A 23,684-nucleotide genomic window follows, 5' to 3' on the forward strand; every position below is an offset into this window, starting at 1 on the left:
CTACACATAGAGGCATCTCACCAATCTGGGAAACACCATTGCTATATATTACACGCAGAGGCATCTCAACAGTCTGAGAAACACCATCACTTATGCTACAGTCTGGGAAACACCATCGCTGTATTCTACACATAGAGGCCTCTCAACAGTCTGAGAAACACCACTGCTGTATCACAGACACTTGATGGTTATGGTCATAAAACTGAAATTTACTTCTGTGTTTCATTTGTGCCATTTTCTTGTTTCTCAGTCAGGTATTTTTCTTGTTTCAGTTAAAAAACATGGTAATTATCTTGAAAAGTTTAGCTCTGAAACGTGTGTGCGTGTGTGTGTTGCAGACACAGATCTGTGTGAGGATGGAATGCCTGTGTGCATGACAGAGCAGAACCTTGGGTGTTGCTCCACCATCCTCTACTGCATTCCTTTGAGAGTCTTTCAAACCCTGGAGCTAGGCTAGTAGATGGCAAACCCCAGCAATTTCCTTTCTCAGCTCCCCATACCACCGAGATTATTACAGAGAAATGGCTGAGAGGGAGGGAGAGAGAATGCAGCTAAGTTATTTCAAGTACAGAACACTGCGATTTATTTTGGGATGATTTACATGAGGATTTATTTTTCACTCTGAAAATAGTATGCTGATACAGCAAAAACTACACATGAGCGAATGGTGCGGTGCTGAATGTGGGGAGATTAACATTGCAAGGAAGTTAAAGGTAAGTTCTTTCATCTGAAGAATCAAGATACTAAAACTGCAAAATTTTCTCTTTTTAAACCATCTTCTTAGGTTGGCTTTTGTTCCAATTAGCTATCACTGCATGGAAAATTGTCCCGGAACTTGCTGATTTAAAGTCTAAACAGGTTGGGAACTTTGCACTATTTTCTGGGTCAGGCTTCAAGCAGGGTTGCTAAGGTGGTATTCACCAAGCCTCTAAGTTGGTCTGGAATACTCAAGACAGCTTGGTGTACCTGCTGGATCCTTGGCTGTGACAGCCAGAGGAGTGTGCTGACTGTGTCCTCTCTGTCATTGTCCAAAAAGATTATCAGGCTGCCCCATGGAGACTCAGAGTTTCTAGAGAACAGGATTAAAGCTCAGTCTTCTAACAGGCTCTATCTAAAAACCACGTCATTTCTACCACTGTCTATATGTCCAAGCAGTCACAGGCTAGCCCAGATTTACTGGGTGTGACATTGAATAACTTATGGTCATTTTTAATCTTCCATAAATTCGAGACATACCTTAAATGTCCCCAGAGCTTATAAAGATCCAATGTAATTGTGCCTTCTTCCAAATATACAGCCGTCACCAACAGTAGAGAGTAAATCCTTCTCTTACATGCTGTGTTGGCTGGTTTTATGTCAACTTGACACAAGCTAGAGTCGCCAGAGAGGAGGGAGCCTCAATTGAGAAAATGTCTGCATAAGATCTGGCTGTTGGGCATTCCCTTAATTAGTGATTCATGGGGGAGAGCCCTGCCCATTGTTGGCTGGTGGTCATGGTTCTATAAGAAAGCAGGCTGAGCAGGTCATGGGGTCCCTTCCAGGGACTCTGCATCAGCTCCTGCCTCCAGGCTCTTGCCCTGTTGAGTTTCTGTTGCACCTTCCTTCTGTTATATGGAACTGCGAATGAAATAAACCCTTTCCTTCCTGAGCTGCTCTGGTAATGATGTTTTATAGTAACAATAAAAACAACAGAGATGAACTCATCAACATGATCCATGAGATGTATGGGCACATCCAATAGTGCAGCTCAGAATGTCCAAGAAACCCTATTGGTCCCATAGAACTGCTAGGAATGTTTTGTGGTGACCAGATGGACAAAGAGCACTTACTTTTCCACAATGCTTTGTTTTGCCAGAAAATACTCTGTCCATAGCACTGCTGAAGCTTAGCTGCAACCTTGTCCTGCAGGAATAAAGCTCTACAGATTAGGCTAAATGATGACATCTAACGAGCATTCCATAACCAAGCAGTTGCTGCCTTAGCATATGTGTGGGAGGCCTGTTCTAAGGACAGTGACAGTTTGCTGAGTTCTCAGTATACTTGGGAGAAGCTGGGCTTAGCTGGCACACCTAGCCACTGTTTGGAAATAGAGAAAGGGTGTTTCAGGGACATCACAGTCCACACTAATGTTGTTTCTCTCAGGAATCATATACATGCCCCTGACCTTGCATAAGATTTTCATAAGATCAAAATTTAGGGACTGGAAATGGTTTGTTGGCTAAGTGCCCTTGCCAGACACTTAGTTTAGACCAGAGTTTAGGTACTAGCACCCACATTGGGCTGCTCACAACCACCTATAATTCCAGTTTCAGGGGATCCAATGTCCTCTTCTGACCTCCACAGAGACTAGTGTGCATACACACACACACACACACACACACACACACACACACACACACACAATAACTTAAAAATTTGAATAGGTTAATGTTAGAATATCAGAAAATACTATGTGTTAGCCTTGCATATAAAAATAACAGATTTGATCAACTTATAAAAGAGAAAAAAGTTATTTGCCTTGCAGCTGAAAGGTTTTGGCTCAAGACTGACTGGCCATTCTGCTTTGGAGAAAGTAGCATATAACAGAGGAGCACATGTGGTGAAGAACTGATCACATGATACTCTGTAGGAAAAAAGGACAGCATAGAGAACAGAACAGGGCCCCACCATCCATTGGAAGATACATGGGTAATGAGTGACTCAAAGGCCTCCCACTAGACCCCACCTAGGCTTCCAATAGCCCCAAGCTGGGGATGAAACCTTTGACACTTGGATCTTCAGAGGACATTTCAGGTGGAAAAATATAACAGAGTTAAAAGAAAAAGGGCACATTTGAAGAGAGTATTTTCAACATCAATTACTATCTGAGTTATACGAAGAACATCTACAAATCAATGGAGAAAAGGTAAGCCAATGAAACAAAAATGGGCATAGAGTATAAATATATCATTCACAGATGGGATGGTGGAAGATATTGAGCATCAGTAATGGGGAGTGTTGTTGCAACAACAATCACTGCATTAATATTCTGCACCTGTAAGCTGACAAGAAAATCTGAACATGACAATACTGAGTATCAGTGATTCTACAGAGAAGAAGCTGTTGCTTCTGGGCAGAGTGCAATGGTAAATGGCACCAATGTAATGATAAAATAAAAATGATGCGGATCCCTGAGTGGCTGCAGCAGCAGAAATGCTGCAGGTCCCCAAGTAGCAGCAGTGGGCAGCGGGTTTCAAGAGCAGCCAATCCCAGGCAGGGATGGTGCAATTCCCCTAGTGGCTGCAGCAGGCCACAAGGAGAGACAGATAGAGGGGCACGCCATGAGACCACACTGCAGGTCTCTGAAGGCAGCTGGTCCTGGGCAGGGAGCCACACGGCAGGCCAGAGACAAAGATGTGGATAGGTGGATAGGCATGCCCTGGAGAGTGAGGTCGGATATTTATTTAGTGGGTTATGGAAGGGAAGAGGAGAAGGGGAGAAGAGGAGAGAGAGAGAGAAACAGAGAGGGAAGGAAGGGGAGAAGTGGGGAGAAACAGAAGCTGCCTCTTTGAGAGGGAGATAGAAAAGGAAGAGACTTGGGCTACAAGCAGGAAGGAAGATCTGCCTGCCTCAGAGGATGGGGGGTGGGGAGTGGCAGGGATGGAACAGATTATTACACTGAGCTGTGAACTCACAGGCTGGAAACACAACTAGCCCTCTGCAGTGCTGCAGAGGTTCAGAGGCAATGGACTGGGGCAATCTGTACAAGCTGAAGGTCATTTTCAGCAGTATTTATTGAAGCAAAAGGTATATATATAGGTCAGGAAAAGTATATATAGGCTGGGTGTGGTGACAGGCAGAGGCAAGGCGATCTCTGAGTCTGAGAACAGCCTGGTCTAAATAGTGAGTTCCAGGCCAGCCAAAGGCTACTTGGTGAGATCACATCTCAAAATAAATAAATAATAAATAAATATCCCCAAAGTATGTTGCAGGGGGCTACTTTTCGTCCTGGCTGCCCAGAACTGAAATAATCACACAGAAATCATATTATTTAAATCACTGCTTGACCCATCAGCTCTAGCTTTTTATTGGCTAACTCTTACATATTAATTTAACCCATTTCTATTAATCTGTGTATCGCCACGTGGCTGTGGCTTACCGGCTAAAGCTCTGGTGTCTGTCTCCGGTGGGGCTACATGGCTTCTCTTGACTCTGCCTCCTTTCTCCCACCATTCAGCTTAGTTTTCCTCACCTAGCTCTGTTCTCCTATAGCTCTGCTATAGGCCTAAAGCAGTTCCTTTATTAACCAATGATATTCACAGCATACAGAGGGGAATTCCACATCAAAAGTATGTGCAGCTGCAACTCAGAAACCCTGCTGACCACTGACTTAACATGGCTGCGATGCAAAGCTCCATTCTTTCACTGTGACTTTAATGGGGCTACAGAGTCTATCTTACTAGCTATAATTCACAAACGTTAGCATGACCAGTGTGTTAACACTGGTGACCCAAAGATAATCAATTTTTTACATTTATTTATTGTGTGCATGTGTATGTGTATTCACATTTACACTTACCATGGCACATGTGTGGATGTCAGAGAAAGTTTGTGGGAGTTGGGTCTCACTTTACACCATGTGGACTCTGGGAGGCAAACTCAGGCTGCCAGCCTCCGTGGCAAGCACCGCCACATACTGAGCTCTCTCACCACCCACACCTCCAAGGGATTTTTCAAGATCAGGACTGAAACTCAAAGTCCGTTCAAAAGGGACTTTGATACCAGTAATCTGTATTATTTTCATTTCTATTATGATAATAATTTGTGAAAAGTAAAGAATGACTCGCAGCTGTTTTACTTCAAATTGTTTAAAGACAGGTGACAAAGAGATGTCCATATCACACTGTTTAGTGAGTACTTTCTCGAACAACGTGTATAGCGTAACTTCACTGCTACAGAAAATCTGTGGCCCAGATGCACAGGGTACTTAAGAAACACAGAAAAATAGAAGACTCCCTCCCCGCAAGTTGCTAATGGAAGTTACTTTGTGTGGAAGGGGCTGTTGGTTGTTTTATTCTTAGCTCTTTTGGAGGGCCAGCCACCCAGCTGCAAATAAACACCTATGGAAACGTTCTCTTATGAATGCCCAGCCTCAGTGTGGCTTGTTTCTAGTCAGCTTTTATCTTAAATTATTCCATTTACCTCTTGCCTCTGGGCCTTTATCTTTCTCTACTCTTTATACCTTTCTTTTTTCTTTGTGGCTTGCTGTGTAGCTGGGTGGCTGGCCCCTGACATCCTCTTTCCTTATTCTATCTTGCTCCTTCTTCCTTTCCTCTCAGATTTCTCTATTTATTCTCTCTGCCTGCCAACCAACCTAGCCTCTCTCCTGCCTTGCTATTGGCCATTCAGCTCTTTATTAGACCATCAGGTGTTTTAGACAGGCAAGGTAACACAGCTTTACAAAGTCAAACAAATGCAGCATAAGCAAAAGGAACACACTTTTACATCTTTAAACAAATGTTCTCTGGAACATTTATCCTCTGGCATAAACAAATATAACACACATTAAAATAATATTCGACATCAGGAAGGATTAAAGCCCAGAGGGAGAGAGGACAAGAGAACTCTTCTACAGTTTGAGTTTCACAACAGGAACTATTCTTGTAACAAGAAAGGATACTAACTAAGAAGTAAATGCAGACATGGCCTTCATGTTACCAATGGGACAGTTTGGGCTTCACATGTGGATCCCTGGCTATTTTCAGGTCTCACTTTTTCTTATGGGATGGAAGCATTTGTACTTCAGAGGTTTATTGGAAGTTCAAGCCTTGTCAATAGACACCTGCCTCCTCTGTCCACAAGTGTACTGACTGGGCTCTTTCATTAAGGGAAGAAGAAAACAGGAAAATGCAATTATTCTTCATTAAAGTTCAGGCAGAATTTCATACAGGAAAACGCTGAATTTCATCATTATTCATGATTGTTGGCTTTCTAAGTCTGTAGGCATGATAGCAAAGGATCTGAACCAATCACAGGGAATAACTTGATCCAGACTACACTGTACAGCAAGAACTAGAGGAAACCTGCACAATTACATACAACCAGATCACAAGACAAATTCACAGACTGACACTGTGACTGTCCCACCCTTTCTTACCCCAACCAAAACCCAATCTTTATGAAAATGGTAAAAGGGTCTGCTTTGATGGTCTCAGACACAGTGGGAAGAGCCTCCCCTAGTCATTTCCTGTTTGTCAGTTTCTATCTAGGTGTCGGGTTTAAATTTGGAACACACAAGATGTAGTGAAGTTATCTTGGGCAAAAGAAGAAAAAGGGAAGAAGCTTAAGTTACTATTTAAAATAAAATATAATTGAATATAAAAGGCAAGGTGATGTTCTAGTTATAGAAGTGATGGGGCTACACAGAGTTAATTTGTAGAGTACCAGCAAGTGCTGTAAGTAAATAATGGCTCTATTTGTTTATGAATGGTTAAGACTGTGATTTGGAGCTGGATTTGGAAAATGCTGACAGGGAAAGATGATAAAAAGTGATAATGAAAAGCAATAGATTCCAAAACTGAGGAAAGTCAAAAGTGAAATATCCAGAGCAGACGGATGATAAAAAAATGAGAACAAAACACATAAAACACTAAGTGTAATAAACCCAGTCAAATCATATGATTTGTGTTAAGACTCAGTGTTGCAAAATGCAGTTCCCTCTTAGCAAATATACCAAGCAATGGAATGATTTACACTGTTCCGATTTGAAGGTCAGTAGTCAGTATGGATGAAGCTGTATCTTTTCCCGTGATTACCACTCTACTGTCATTTCTGCCATCTGTTCTTGTACCAGCACATCTTCTAGTAGTAATGAAGATCAGCCCAGAGAAACCTGTCTGATGGACAACAGAGAGCAGCCGTCTTACATAGGCAGGAAGGAGGAAGTAAAAGGTGCTGGTGGCAATCATGGCACAACCCTTCCTGCAGATGAAGGTCTGAGATATACACCTATCTCTAGACTTCTGGTCTACCAGGGAAACTGCTCCACCATGGTTTAGTCGAAACAGCTGCAGGTCATGTAGAGTTCAGCAAAGCCTGTCTTCACTCGAGTGCTGCTTTCCAAGACCGCAGGACACACTGTCTACAGTGGCTGTGGCTGGAGCATGTCTCCGACCATGGCTGTATCGGCTATCAGTAGCTGCTGGCGTGTCAGAGTAAATACCTCAGTCATGCCAGTGTAAGACTAATAAGTGTAACTAGAATGCTTAAATAGAGCTTTCCGTTGAACAGGAAGGCTTTGAAAACTTTTAGGTTGTTATCCTATAGCAGACTCAGCTACTGAAGGACTCATCTCTGAAAAAAAAAAGTGTGTGACTTTGTTTATTGGAGTTTTACTACAAATCAGTATAAGAGCCCTGAGTTCTAAGGGGTCTTTAGTGCTTCCTGTGAATGCTTACAACTGTCAAGAGTTGTCTGTCAGGCTTTGGTCAAGCGAGGCTGTGTCACAGGCTCTTGCTTAGAACTGGAAGCCGTGGGCAGGGAGCTGGCAGCCAGGTAGTGCCTGTCCTAGCATCACCTGAGCCTCCCTCATGGAAGCTTGATCATTTTGGACACTACAATCACTCTGAGGACAGTCCAGAAACTTCAGATACCCAATGCTACCATGCACACCTGATGCAGGCATTGCGAGATTTAAGGAAGCTATAAGTGAACGCAAAACGGACCCAGAGGCCACTAGTAAGGACGTTAAATTGGCGAGGACAGCTCTGTTTGAGGAGGATGTGGAGGGCATCTTGGCTACTGTGGCACGCTTCACAGCTGCTCTCCGTGGTAACCAAGAAACAGAGAGGATGCCGACGTAAAGCACTGTGTAGACTTGGCTGGGGAGATAAACAGGCAAAGTGTAGATAGTGCCAGCTGGTGGCTTCTTCTAACTATGACATTTTAACTTCAAGACAAAGTTGAAAGATAAAGAAACTGTTGTTTTGAATCAAATTTAGAGAAAACAGAAAATATTCTGAACTTCTAGGCTTGAAGATGGAACTGTTTTTGTTCCCAGTGTCTGTGTCTCTCTCCCGCCTCATGTTTTAATAAACAGAAAGAACACATATGCTTTCATTTATAATTTCCTTAGGGCTCCAAATGCCCACCTCAAGTGTGTATGTTTCTTGTGTGTGTGTGTGGTTGTTGTTGTTGTTAAGGACTACTTCCTTTCCATGCACCATAGCTACACACACACATACACAAATTCTATCAAGGCACTAGGAATGCAGCTCAGTTGGTGGAGTACTTGAAGAAGATGCATAAAACCAGTATAAGATAAACTGTACACAATAGCATACACTTGTAATCCCAACACTCAGAAGGTGAAGGCAGAAGGATCAGGAGTTTAAGGCTATCCTTGGTAATAATATGAGCTTGAGGCTAGCCTGGGCTACATGAGACCTTGTCTCAAAAAATGAAAAAAAAAATATATCCAAGAAATGCCTTCAAACAATACTCAACAGGAACCTGGGCAGAGCCAGTATGCCAAGACTTCCAAGTCAACCAAAACTGGCATTAGTAAGCTTCTGGCTTAGCCTTGAAGACACATTGAAAAATCACATCTTTTGCTACATTCTATTTGCTATGAGTGAGCTGCAAGATATGGAAATAGGGAGAAAATGGGGAGAAACAAGAAGATATGGTTTACTGGGGGGACAGTCTTTGGAGGTTCAATACCGTACATGGTACAGGGTAGCATGCTACTTGAAGACAAGTGAGAAGCACTGTAGTGTCATCATTCTCCATCCAAATACAAGGAAGAATCCTCCACATTTTATTTGGTTTAGTTTAGTTTTTGGTGAGACAAGATCTCATGTATCCCAGGCCAGCCTCTAACTCACTGTGCAACTGAGGATGATCTTGAACTCTGATCCTCTTACATCTACCTCTCCAGTGTTGTGATTACAGACACATATAACCATGTCTGGTTTTATGTAGTGATGGGGAGCAAACCTGGATCTTTGTGCAGGTCAATCAAACACTCTACCAAATAACTATGTTTCAGTCCCACTCTTTAGCTATTATGAGCAATTTCTGTGTTGTATAAGTTACTTGGGATTTCTGAAATTCACTTTCATCATTTTGTGAATGGTGAAAATAATATTTAGATATAATAATTAAATTCATTTTATTTTACTTTGATGTGATGATTAAATTCAGATGATGAAGTACAGAACACATTAAAAGTAAAATAATATCAATATGTGATAATAGTTATCATTATTCCTATAGGAATCTTAATACAAAGAATTTATTTGTAGAACACAATAACAACAAAACAGATGAAACTGAGATCTATTAACTGAGATAATTTGATTTTTGTTATTGACCCTCAGATGCAGATGTGGGATGTCTCTATGTATGCTGTCACTATGTTTTATTACCACTGGCTAGTAAAGAAGCTGATTTAGCCAATAGCCAGGCAGAATTGAGCCAGGTGGGAAATCCAAGCAGAGATACAGGGAGAAAAGGGGCAGAGTCTGGGAGATGCCAACAGCCACTAGGGAATGATGTGAGGTAGCAAGCCACGAGCCTCGTGGTAAATTATAGTATAATAGAAATGGGTTAAGTTGTAAGAGCTAATTAATAATAAGCCTGCGCTAATAGGCCAAACAGTTTATAATTAATATTAAGCCTCAGAGTGGTTATTCAGGAACTGGCAGGTGGGAGAGAAACTTCCAGATACATATGCTCTTTAACAAAGGAATCTGCACTGATAAATGGGTCATTACATGGCCTCACGAAGTGGTATAATCTTATGAGACAATTGCCACACATGCAGTTCATCAATCACTGAAAGACTGAAAGTTGACAAATGACTATGTAGGTAAATGGTATTTGGAAATGGTGAACAGTGCTTTGGAAGGGCACTGAGGCATGTGAGCTCACTTTAGGACACTTCTGATTTCTACTTCTAAGTGTCTGCATGCTTCTAGCAGGTCTCGGTGTTATTCTGGAAAATATTTCAAACATGGGTGCAAAGGAGAAGCACATCATCCACAAGGCCTTCTCTGGATAATACTCTGTAAAGAATAGGGCAACCTATGATGATACATGCCAGCAATCAATAAGAGGATGGAGCAAGAGGACTTCTGAGTTTCCAGCCTGTCTAGGATATGCTGTAGGGCTCTAAGTGTTATTCAGGGGAAGAAAACTTGCCTGCTCTTCTTAAGATCTTGAGTTTCATCTCTAGAATCATGGAAATAGGAGAAATGTCATCTTTTCAACACTGCAGGGAACCATTTTTAGGGAACCAACAATGATTTAGGGTAAGTTAGACATATTTTGTTTTGTATTCGAGGGCCTGTAGACATTGGTTCTACTGTGCACAATCTAAAGGCTGTGCAGCTTGATGATGCAAGCTGACCAAAGCATCAAGGGTCTGTTTCACAGAAGACATCCCAGAACCCACACCCATGTCTCTTCTCCCCTTTAGTCTGCTTTAGTAGGTGGCTTGCTGGATCAGCAGTATGGTTGGAATAAGCCCATGAGGGTGAGGTATTTCCCTTTCTCCGGAGACAGACCAGTGAAGATGAAGGTTACTTTTCTGAAATCTCTTTTATTGAAAGGAACCTCTTGTCTTGGTCATATTTCAATTCATACTCTCATCTTAAGCCAAAGTTCTTTTTACAATGCGTGTTTTTTTATTTGAGGCTGTGGACATATTAGTGATACTACTGGCTTGAACATTCTCAGGAGGTGTCCTATTAGCTCACAATAGGCCTGAGAGCTAACATATCCTACGGTGTGGACATTTTGACCTATAGGGTCATACTAACAAATGATGGCCATCCTATGCACTAGCATGGTGTTGCAAACTCAGATTAGTGACTGCTGCGTTTGCAATGATGCCACATCGGAGGCTACCCACAGAACAGTTAGCAATATTAGAATGCCAGGCTCCTTCTTCTGACTCTTCTTTGAATTCTTTGGTTTTAGATATCACCTCATGTAGCCAGCCACTATTTGGTTCTTATTTCATTTTTCTGCTTCTACAAAACTTGGTGACTTAGCATCTGCTTGTCTAGTGTCACACCAAAACCAAGAAAGCAGGGGCACCTTTGGGGCTATGTGTTTATAATTGAAGACAGGAAAGATCTCATCAGAGTTCACGTACATTCACACTGGGAGAAGGCTTGCACCCTGAGAGGTGCAGTGAGAAGAGGGCACTGTCATGGAGCAGACATTTGAGTTAAGAGGATGACATTCCTGTTCATTCCAGTGTCGACTCCACTGCGTCTGTGCAGGACCGAAGCTAATGCTGGCCTAGGAACTCTTACTTTCAGGATGGATGAGCATCTGAGGTTATATGAATGAATGTGGTTAAAGTCCTCATCGTCTTCATCCATATTGCCCACTCTTCCTTTGAGACAGGAGCTCATGTAACCCAGGCTGGCCTCAAACTTGCTATGTATCCAAAGCTGGCCTTGAACTCCTGATCCTCCTGCCAGTGTCCTACTGCTGGGATGACTGGCATGCATTACCATGCTCTGCTCTCAGTTCCTCTCTTTTGGCATGCTACCCTACACGTCAAGGCTAATTCATTGAGACAGAAAAGTCAGATCCCCTGAGGCTCAGTGAGCCAGATTCTAAATTAACAGAATTTATCATTAGGGAAATCAAAAGCCAATTGGAGAGAGCTTATTATAACTATAATGATTACAAGCTCTCCAATTATTGTTGTTGTTATTTTGAGTTACCAGATCTCTTGAATGCTTACTGTATTTAATTAATTTTTCAGAGGATGAGTTCCAATTTCTGGCTTTGCTCTACTGAAGCTAGGGCAATTGTTAAAATCCAGTAAAGGTTCTGTTCCGTTTTCTAATTTCACGAGAGACTGGCACGTTTGCAGAATGCCTTCTCCCATTCACTTACAGCTGAAGACTTGCATCAAGCTACTCGATTGTTTTATGAAATAGAATTAAAAGTGTAAAGCAGTTAACATTCGAAGGCATGTCAACTGGAAGCACTCCTTGAACTCATTTGACCAAGCCTCTCCCCCAGTTTCTGAAATCGCACCTGTGTTAAGATGTGCACCCTCTTCCTCTGTCTGGTAAGCACAGGTGTGGGAACCTGTGCAATGGATAATTAATCTCTATTGCTATCTATAGTTTCATAGTTAACACTGTCTTAGCAGAAGTGTGAAAACACATTCACACCTTTGAAAATGGATGATTAACTAATCAAACGACAATATGAATGCTAGATAGAATTACAGAAATGACTGCAAGGCAGAGCTATTTATGATTATAACATTCTATTTAATTTTTAAGGGTGGATTGTTCAGTATAATCCGGGCTCCTCAAACATCTGAGCAGATTCTCAACTTTTTAATTACACAACTCCTCCAAAAAGAATTAAGACGACTTTAGATTCCTCTCTAATTATGCATTTTACACTCTAGAGGTTAGAAAGGAAGAGAGGGGTACAGTTCAAGACCACAAGCAAAAAGAAGCCAAGAAAGGAAGAAGTCAAATAAAAGAGAATCACATTTGAGTGAATAGTCAGTTAGCTTTTCCTCTGGACTTCATTAGTTCCGTTTCAAACATAAACTGCCCTGAATAGAAGATGAATACACAAGTCGATCATGGCAAGTTCTCTGAGATTGTCTGATATGCAAAGCTCCAAAGTGGGAGATAGGTTACTATCTTTATGATTTTGCAATTACAAAACTATCTGTGTTTTCCTTTTAAATTAATGATTTCTGGGAAAATGGTGATACCACTGGAGGGGGTCAGACGTAGCCACTGAAGCTCTAGACTAGCATTCCACGGATACTGCATTGAAAGCCTTGAGAATAGCTGACCACGGCCGGCCGCGTGTGTTCAAAGGCAAAGGCAAGAGCATAAGGAGGTTCAAGGTCATCCTCAGCTACATTGCAAGTTGGAGGCCAGCCTAGGCTACTTGAGACTCTGTCTTAAAAAAGAAAGTAAGAGAGAGAGAAAGGGATGGGGGGAGGGGGAGAAAGTGAGAGAGGAAGAAAGATAGGAATGAAGAAAGAATTAAACAAAACAACAAAGAGCCTCTAGAATAAAAATATTTACACAAACTTGTATTTTAAAGGAAAGACATCTTTTGGAGGCACATACCACCTTTTGACCTCTAGTAGTATGTTTCGAGGCTGTCTTAACTCCCCACAGTCCTCTGAAATCTGGCTACAGGAATGTCTCATTATCCTGCTCTGGATTAATGCAATGCTTTCTACCAAGCAGGCATCCTCGTTTACTGATTACAGTCAGTCTTATTAGTGAAAAGGCTAAAGTTACTACATAGTTATACTTCCATGGGAAAATTTGATCACTTAAAGCACAAAGACACTACATTCAGTTTATAAATTAGTCATGCACTTCTCTGTTACATATAAAAACGACGATATATTACTTAGTAACAGTTTATATACTAGTGCATACTCAAGCTTATAGATGTTATTAAATGTTACTTCAACAAGGCTTCTGTCTCCATTTCTTTCCTGAAACCAACCTGGCCCAGGTCGTTCCCATCTGCTTTTACTTCTCAATAGCATCGACACAGCTCAGTACTTCCTTTCAGAAACATTACCATCTCTTGGTTCCATGCCATGCTCCGCATCTCTTCTTGGGAGAACTCCTTTGGACTCTGCATACAGTTCCAGAGACCTTTTGTGATGTACTATTAAGACCACCATGTCCAAACCTCTAATCCTAAACTCTTTCACCTTGGGTCCACACTTACCTATGAATGCAGAAGGGCACACCCATACTTAGGCTCTGCTCTCATCCTCCAAGCCCACCCCTCCATTGTACTTGTCTCTTTCCAAAACTAAGGATATACTTATTTTGTTATCCAAGTAGAAACCTGGGCATCAGGTATCATACCATCACATCTAATCTCTTATTGTATGTGATTAATTCTATTTCCAAACTGTTTCTTGGTTTCTCTTTCCACACATTTTCACTGCCCTGCTGTGGTCTGGGTAGCTGCTGTCTGGTCCCACATATCAATCCCCACATCCTACTAGCTGGTCTTCTTGTTTCTCTCCTTATTCCTTTCTTTTTGTTGTCATAGTGTATTAAGGTGATTTTTCTAACTGAAGTTTCTGAGATACAGATTTGTATTTGGAAATATAAATATGTATTTTTGTACATATTTTTTAAGTTGACATGAAATTATCTGGTGCAAGTTTAAGTAATTGCAAATAAAAATATACTGTAAATACTGATACAGAAAAAGTCCTATAGAATATTCCTTTAGGTGTACCCTGCTTTGAAGGAATCCCAATTGATATAAATCACAAGATTTGATATTGTTATCCTCTTAAAAAAAAGCCTATGAACATGCCCGGTGTGGTAGCGCTCACCTCTATGCCAGCACTCAGCAGCCAGAGGCAGGTGGATCTCTCTGAGTTTGAGGCCAGCCTGGTCTACGTAGTGCATTCCAGACCAGCCAGGGCTACACAGAGAAACCCTGTCTCAAAAAGAAAGGAACAAATATAGACAAACTCTTCTCTAGTGGTCAGTTCACTTATTCCTTTGTCCTTGAATTTAACCCACTTCACTTTCCCCACAGATTTCATCTTTTCCTCATTGCCCTCTCACACCACAGCACACACATAAGCTGAGATCTGTCTTCATTCCTGCAGCCATATTATCTAAGTATGAAATAATATTGTGCGGGTTCAATTATTGCTCTACATACCATTGCCATATAATCGATGAAAACAACACAGATTATATGTTCAAAAATCCTTATTAAGTGAATATGAGAAATTTCTTATAATAGTTTAGTTCTTAATAACAGTCAGCATTTCAGTGCAGAACCACATCCTTTCACAGGGCCAATTTTTTTCCCACTAGTTTAGGTGTCTGTGGATAAACATTACTAATTTCTAGAATAAATATTGAGAATAGGTTATAGTTGAATTTTGAATCTTATCAGTTTTGAGAAGCTCTGATTCTATAAATAACCATTTATGTTAAGAAGATATTTTATACTGACAGTCACCTCTCTATACTTTCCCTAAGTAGTTCACTAAAATTTACAAGGTTATAATACTAAAAAAATTATGTTAAATTGTCTTTAGTTGGCATCTTGATGAAATAATTCTTAAATTTTGTGGAAAACAAACAATTGAACATCACATTTTTTTATGGAGCAAGGGTTGCAGTGTACAGTGCCTGCCTAGCATGCAGTCACCGTGTGGAGCAGGGGATGCATCCGTATAGTACCTGCCTAGCATGCAGTCACCGTGTGGAGCAGGGGATGCATCCGTATAGTACCTGCCTAGCATGCAGTCACCGTGTGGAGCAGGGGATGCATCCGTATAGTACCTGCCTAGCATGCAGTCACCGTGTGGAGCAGGGGATGCATCCGTATAGTACCTGCCTAGCATGCAGTCACCGTGTGGAGCAGGGGATGCATCCGTATAGTACCTGCCTAGCATGCAGTCACCGTGTGGAGCAGGGGATGCATCCGTATAGTACCTGCCTCGCATGCAGTCACTGTGTAGAGCAGGGGATGCAGCTGTGCAGTGGCTGTCTGGCATGCATGAAGCCTTGGGCTCAATTCCCAGCATCCCATAGACTGGGCATGGTGATGATACAGCAAGCACAGCACTCAGCAGGTGAAGGAAGGAGGACTAGAAGTCCAAAGTCACCTTCTGGCTATAGAGAGTTGGAGGATAGCCTGGACCAGACAAGACCTTGTTTTCAAAATCAAAAACAAAAATAAACCTTACCAAGTGATATTCAATATTATTCTTTGATTTACACTTAACTTTTAATTTTGGATTATTTTACCAAAGTAATAAATGATAAGTTACTGTCAATTCTTTACCCATTAGTTATTTTTCTAGCAAAAAATATTCACAGCATGAAAAATTAAACATTGTGATCTGGATTTGGGGAATGAAGTGCAGGAATTATGTCCACAGATGATCTATATTAGAAACAGTTCAGTTCTTCATATACTGAAAGGAATCAAAGTCTTCGCCCAGTGTATTGAGTATCTTGGTCTGGATTCTCTGAGGCTCCTTGGTCCTCATGATCTCCATTAAAAACAATTCAAATGAGACCCACAGAACATATGAAGAAAGAAAACACACTCTGATGTGGACAATGGCTAAAGATAGCATTGTGCTGATCTACATCTGAGGTAGAGGCAGGCTTTCTATTAAAGTCTTTAGAAAAAGCAGCTTTTCTCAATGGATAATGTCCTGTTCCAATAATTGAAAAGCCCAGTTGAGCCAATTCTTATGAGAGGAGACAACAGCATGTCCTTGGCCTTCATCAGAAAGCCTGCCACCAGACGGAAAGCTCCTAAGTCAGGGCTGCTGTGGAATAATCCTTTTGTACACTCTAAAGATTTGTCACTCGAAATGGTTAAATGAAAAGCTGACGGGTTGCTAGTGAGGCAGGACAACCAAACTAAAGATGTTGGAATGAAGAAGGGTGGAGTCTGAGGAGTCACCAGCCAGACACCACGTGGTAGAACCTAGATAAGAAATATGGGTTAATTTAAGTTGTAAGAGCTGGTTAGTAATAAATCTGACCTACTGGTGGAGCATTTATAATTAATACTGAGGCTGCACATCGATTATTTGGGAACTGGAAAGAGAAGTCCACCTACACAGGGCTCCAGAACCAGGTGTAGGAAGTCATTTCTTGATGCCATTCTGGGCAGTTCAGGATGTCATGACTCTAAGGCCGGAGATGGGGCTCTGTTTTCATTCATCTGATTGGTGATTAGAGCCCCGCTGTTCCCATCCTTGGCTGTACGGGATGTTAACTATGAGAGAGGTCTGCATCTTTCAGGCCCGAGATTATCCAATAAGCTACCTAAAAGCAGTGGTATCAAAATGAGGCTGGAAATGCAAACTTGAAACTTGAGAGAAATCAGAACTCATGAAATGAAGCAGTTGTGCTCCTGAAAATGGATCTGTAAGAAAAAGGCCTCAGTGAGGACCTGGATTCTCAGGTTAAGGATTTTAAACTGGGGAAGTACCAGTGAAAAGAGAAAATCATGAATAAATAGGAGAAATAAGTGAGTACAGTTTCAGTCTACTCAAAAGCAGGGGTGGGGTGGGGCTCAAAACAAAAAGACAGGAGAGTGAACAGTAGGGCCAGGCGCTACACAAGGGCTGAACATTGGGTGGGAGGAAAGGACCTTGGTGTGCAGATATACTCGTGGCAGTGTAAGCTTGACTTCTTACTTGCCTGAGGTCTTGACAGTAGACACCGTCTAGTAAATCTGATCTTATTCTGCAGTGGAAAATGCTCATCCTTGGGGTTGTGAACTACGTCGGCTCTCCTCCAAAGACTTCCTACAGCATGGACAGTGTGTGATGGGACATTTACCACATCTAGTGCTCTTTTCTGAAACACTCTAAGGGGACCAAACACTTGACCAAACATATGTTTATGAGCATTTCTATTTCTCAAGAGTCAACCCATGGATGCTCAAAGCTCACAAGCAAGAGTTACAGAACGTCTAACATGTATTGACAATCAAATCTAGCCATGCGCTGGCTAGGATTTCTATAAGTGCTTTCTCCTCTAATATTGAGAACAAATTTAAAATAGCATCTCCCCATTTAAAAAATAGTATCTCAAAAACTGTTTGGTACCCAGTGGTAGAAAGCAGGATCACTATACTTGTAAAACTGAAAGATGTCTAACTTTGGAACAAAGAGATCCAAGAGTCGATACAGGAAAACACAACTCTAAAGAATAATGCATCAGGACACGTGCCACCTTCTGGCTTGTCAGTGAAGATCCGACACGTCAAGAACGAGAAATTGGATCTAGTAGACTGCTCTGATCATCTTACGTTCATGTGGTTTTCCCATCATTTCACAGTGTGAGGACTTTCTCTCAAAGCCAATTTGCTTGGCCCAAGCACAATTAAAACTTTTAATTTGAAACTCGACATGCTGGCATAGCTATTATCACTTGTGTCTAGTGTATCAGAACTTGACAGGTTGTCTTTGTTCAGCTAAACCCATTTAGCTTATATAGACTATAGACTATCATTTATACTTAAACCCTACCTTCAAAGTGAAAGTAATATGCAAATACAAGGTATATTTCACCCTGAAAGTAAACAGAGTATATAATCTTTCAGGGCTAATAATTTCTATAATTGGGATATTTCTAGGCTAATTAAGGAAGAGTGGGTTTATTCATCCTTCCTGAAAATCCAGCTTATATTGCCCTCTTAATGGTAAGATGAAGAGGCTGTCATTAGCAATATTTCACAGATGGATTGTGTTTGAAATTTTATTTATTTATTTATCTGCCTAGCTTTCCCCCATTTATAATTTCAGAGTGTATATTAAATATTTTTCAGCAGAAATATAAAACACGGTGCCATGCTCTTTGTCTTCTTCAAGTCAAAGGATGAATTGAAGAATGGTGGGATAATAAAGTGAAGCCAATAGGGAAGTGTTTGCTGGTAAGCCCTGAGAAGTCTCAACCAGGGGCCCAGAGCACAGGATCTATAGCTGAATAAGCCATAGAGCTAGTGGACACAGCTAGTTTCGAAATTCAGGAACCAGTGAGCCAAATCAGATCAAAGTTATTGTTCTGTCCTCACAGAATGTAGAAGCCAGGGAGACAAATGAACAGAAGGCCAGAGGACAAAGTCTGACCCTTAAGATCTGTAGATCAGAGAAGGCCGGAAGGGTGTCAGGCACAAGCGTGGGCAGTAGAGCTCTGTCACTGTGATAAGCACCATGGCCAAAGAAAGGGTTTGTGTGACCTTGAGGTTACAGTTCATCATGGAGGGATGCCAGTGCAGGAACTAAAGCCAAGAGCTTGAAGCAGAAACAACAGAAGGATGCTGCCTACTAGCTTGCTCCCAGGCTCACACCATTCATCTTATACTGCCCTGACCTACCTTCCTCGAGATGGTATTGCCCACATTGGGCTGGGCTCTCTGACATTAATTATCAACCAAGAAAATACTCCCGAGATACCCACAGGCCAATATGATGGAGAACATTCTTCAGTTGAGGTTCCCTCTCCCCAAAGATTAGCTATCACATATAGAAAGGTGGACACAGATGTCAGCTATGTTGACTCGTGGGTTATATGGGCTTAAGAATGAGACACTAACCAAAACAACTGTCTGCTAGGCTTTCCGGTCAGACCCTAATAAGACAAAAAAGAGCTCTGTATGATCTTACTGTGACCAGAGAGCACATCAATTTAAACTTTCATACAAAATTAAAATAAAGCAACTTTAGGGATGAATTTAACAGTTGCTAACCTTGTCCACTACGTGGACCATCAAAAACACAAACCCCTAAGGCTTGGCCCCTGTATGTAGCATCTTTCACAACTTAGATGGACGTCTACAGTCACACGTCAAAGGCAGTCATAAGCTATTGCATTCATGAGACACATTGGTAGGTTCAGTAGTTAGCCAGGACCCCCCCATTCCCTTGTCATGACCATCACACCACAGATACTTCAGACAATAGCATTTGTAAACCAAGCCTCTGTCTCTTTTCCTTGTTCAGTGCCTAATCATTCCTTAAGCTCTACTTCAAATACCAACATCTATACAAACCCTCTAAAGTTAAATTCATTTCTTTCCTTTTTAATCTCCCATACCATCTTCTATCATGTGTTGTAACTTTTTAATTGTATATTTGTCTCTATAAGTATTGGAGACCATTGGATTTCCTCAAGGGTAAGGGCTTCAGCACCTTCTTTATTGCTACTTTCCCAGAATGCAGTGCAGTACTTGGCACGGGAGAAGCTCTGATTTGGAAGAGAAGCGAGTGAATTCAAGTCATTTGCCCTCTTTTACAGTACCAGTGAGGGAATATTCAGTATAGGTCACAGACTTCATTTCCTCTGCATGAACAGAAGACCCCTGAGATGCTTTTAGTACAGTTGGTCACTGACATAAGCATGTCACGGCACTGACAGTTCAGACTCAGAAGAAAACAAGATGCATTAAGATTCCTTGTCAAGCTTCTTAGCACAAGACCAGAGAAATCCAGTTACCACGTTATGGTAGCACCCCCACTATCGTTTCTGTTGTTAGCTTTTTGAGGTGCTGGAGATTGAACTTGAGCCTTGCGGCTACCATACAAGTCCTCTGCCACTGATCCACACCCCCAGCCCTGTCACTGTTACTTTTAAAGATACTTATTTTCCTGGTTAAAATCATGTGCATGCACATGTTAGCAACTTGCAGGGGAGGCCAGAAGAGGGAGTTGGATTTCCTGGTGCTGCATGACTTGGGTGCTGGGAATGAACCAGGGTCCTCTGCAAGAACCGGACATGCTCACTGAGTCGTACCTCCACCCGTCACCATCACTGCCATCATTATTTCTCTTGAGATAGGGTCTCACTATGTTGCCCTTGCTCCTTATATCAGGATGGCCTGGGACTCAAAATCTGCCTGCCTCTACCTCCTGTGTTCTGGGTTTAAAGGCATCTGCCACCATGGCAGGTTCCTCTTCTTACTTCTTAAAAATGAAATGAAATCTTTGACCTGAGAGAAAGAAAACAAACAGACAAAACAGAAATCTAGGCAGCTTTCTGTAGAAGCGAGAGATTTTGCCACACCTTTTTCTCCCCTCACTTGAAGTGACAGGGTACACTGCTAAATCTTCTCTGTTCTCTTGGAGCATGTTCACGGAATACTGAGTTAAGTATATTAGAGCCTAGATTTTAGTCCTGATGGCAGGCTAACGCTGAGTAAGCAAAGTTTAAAAGAGCACACACAGTAAAAGTAGCTCAGAAGAACAACTTTCCAAATAATAAAAAGAAGACATAAAAGATAATTTCCACAGTAACACCTGCTCTAAATTATGAATGGGATCGTGAGTCCCGGACACCACCATCAGGATTTCTAATGGGTCATCTCCTGGGCTCAGAGGATTCGCAAAGGCACGTGTCTTAACTTCACAGATGGAGAAACTGAGGACAAGCAGTTTGACCAATGCCACACTGAACGTTAGAGGCTGTAGATGAACCTCACAGCTGTGACGCTGGGCAAAAGGAGCCAGTCCCAAAGGCTATCATGAACAATTAAAGTTGGAAAAAGATCCAGAATGAGCGAATGTAATCAATACTCACAGAACTAGTCACATGGGCACTTCTGTGGCCTGGGGTGTTACTAGGAAGCTAAACCATGGAATCTTCTAGATCATTAACACACAAGGGTATATTCACAAATAACAACTCATTCACCTGAGCAAAGAGTAGGGATTTATTGTATATAATACACACACACACACACACACACACACACACACACACACACACACACAATGATACATAAAAAAAATTGATTGAGAAAGAGTGAGTTGAGCTCGGTCCAGGCATCCCTGTGTAGTTCCAAGATCTTTCTTACTAGCTACACCTGTTAAATCTTACATTTTTAGGTTAAACAGAGCCCCTTACCCATTTTACCAGGAGAATGAACAGATAAATCACTACATGCAAGTTAAGGGAACAGAAATTGCCAGCTCATATGGAAACCCATGTTATAGGCTTTATAATAATATTTCAAAATAGTGTAATTGGAATTATTCTACAGGATGACACTGCTCCTCCCAAATACCACAGTCAAACAAAAAGCCCACTTCCAAGTATGGATGCGTCCCTTCAGGTTGTTGGCTGGGTGCCAGGGATGGGCTCCATGTCCCCTATTGACAATGTACTTGGCTGCCCACCAGTTCTTGAGGGTAAAGCCTAGTGCTGAAGATACCATCAACTTTGCACGCAGAACTTGGAGAAATCAAGCTGGTACTGACCTGGATGCCTTCTCCCTGATGGCCACTGTCACAGAGCCACAGGAGCTAGGCTGGCTGCCAGAGGGGAGAAAAAGCACCAAGTCTTGCCCAGCTGTGAACCTGTGAACTACATTAACGACTCACCTAGCAAGACACACTCATTAGTGCTTGTGCGCATGCACACAAACACACACATACACACACACACACTAAAAAGTATATGAAAAACTCCAGAAAAAATTGACTCCAAAGCTATTTTTCTATTACTTAGCCTTCAAATAGTACATATGTACTAGACTGCTTATGACAAGTTCATACACGCTTGTGCCTAACCGTTAAATTTATCAGCTTCTTGGCTCTTCTGGTATACTCTTATTTATAACTACTCTTAAATCTTAAAGCTTCCCAAATCTTTCAGTGGGTTTTGAGGCCCTCCTCCTGCATTTCTGTCAGTCAGCAATTTGATTCCCACCCCTGTGCCGTTGCTCACATAATTCCACTCGTTGGCCTCTGTCTTAGTCAGGGTTCCTATTGCTGTGATAAACACCATGACCAAGAGCAACTTGGGAAGAAAGGGGGTTATTTTATCTTATAACACTTAGGCCGTTCTCCATCACCGAGAGAAGACAGAGGCAAGGACTGAACCAGAAGCATGAAGGAACACTGCTTACTGGCTCTATTCTGCGTGGTTTGCTCAGCCTGCTTTTTTACACCACCCAGGACATTGCCCCCAGGTGCTGTGGGATCCTGTATACGGTGAGTATGTGTTGTTCTCATTGGTTGATAAATAAAACTGTTTTGGCCTATCACAAGGCAGGATAGAGTCAGGTGAGAAATCCAAGCAGAGATACAGGAGAAGGGCAGAATCTGGGAGTTGCCAGCCAGCTGCTGAGGAAGCAAGACTTATGTAGAAAATGAGGTAATGCCACGTCCACATGGCAATACATAGATTCATAAAAATGGGTTAATTTAAATGTAAGCACCAGCTAATAATAAACCTGAGCCATAGGCCAAACATTTATAAGTAATATTAAGCCTCTGAGTGGTTATTATTTGGGAACTAGTGGGAGGGAGACAAATCTCTGATTACACCCAGGGGCTAAGCCTCCCACATTAATCAAGTAAATGCCCTATACATTTGCCTATGGGGAAATATTACGGAAGCATTTTTTTAAATTACTATTCTCTCTTCTCAGATATGTCTAGGTAATTATCAAGTCGACAGAAGCCAACCTGCACAGCCACCAAGCTCTCTTGTGTGCCAGATGCCCTTCAAGAATGGTTCAAGGTCAAGATGGTGCCCGAAAGCGTTTAAGGAAGCTCCTGCCCCTCCCAAAGCAGAAGCTAAAGCAAAGGCCTTGAAAGCCAAGAAGGCAGTGCTGAAAGGCGTCCACAGCCACAAAAAGAAGAAGATCCGCACATCGCCCACCTTTCAGTGTCCCAAGACCCTGCGGCTACGAAGGCAGCCTAAATACCTCCGGAAGAGCGCGCCCAGGAGGAACAAGCTTGACCACTATGCCATCATCAAATTCTCCGACCACCGAGTCAGCCATGAAGAAGACAGAAGACAATACACTTGTGTTCATTGTGGACGTCAAGGCCAACAAGCACCAGATCAAACAGGCTGTGAAGAAACTCTAGACATCGTTGTGGCCAAAGTCAACACCCTCATAAGGCCCGATGGAGAGAAGAAGGCGTATGTTCGGTTGGCTCCTGATTATGATGCTCTGGATGTTGCCAACAAGATTGGAATCATCTAAACTGAGCCCAGCCGGCTAATTCTAAATATTCACTTTTTCACCATAAAAAAAAAGAATGGTTCAAATCTCTGATTCTTTTGTTGCAGCTTTAGTACGACAATACAAAGATGACTTCCCTCCTTTGTTACCAGGGCCACTGCCTTTTAAGCCAGACATAATTTTAGCTGATCTTC

General features: G+C 41.9%; 1 long non-coding RNA gene and 1 pseudogene across 1 annotated transcript in view; one reads left to right on the plus strand and one right to left on the minus strand.

The window, feature by feature from the left end:
• LOC142846924 (uncharacterized) overlaps window positions 1–23,684 on the minus strand; it is a 105,187-nt gene that overhangs the window by 80,076 nt on the left and 1,427 nt on the right. The window lies entirely within an intron of this gene.
• LOC142846923 (large ribosomal subunit protein uL23 pseudogene) lies at window positions 663–23,567 on the plus strand (annotated as a pseudogene).

Source organism: Microtus pennsylvanicus, chromosome 3 (genome assembly GCF_037038515.1).
Source record: "Microtus pennsylvanicus isolate mMicPen1 chromosome 3, mMicPen1.hap1, whole genome shotgun sequence".
NCBI lineage: Eukaryota > Metazoa > Chordata > Mammalia > Rodentia > Cricetidae > Microtus > Microtus pennsylvanicus.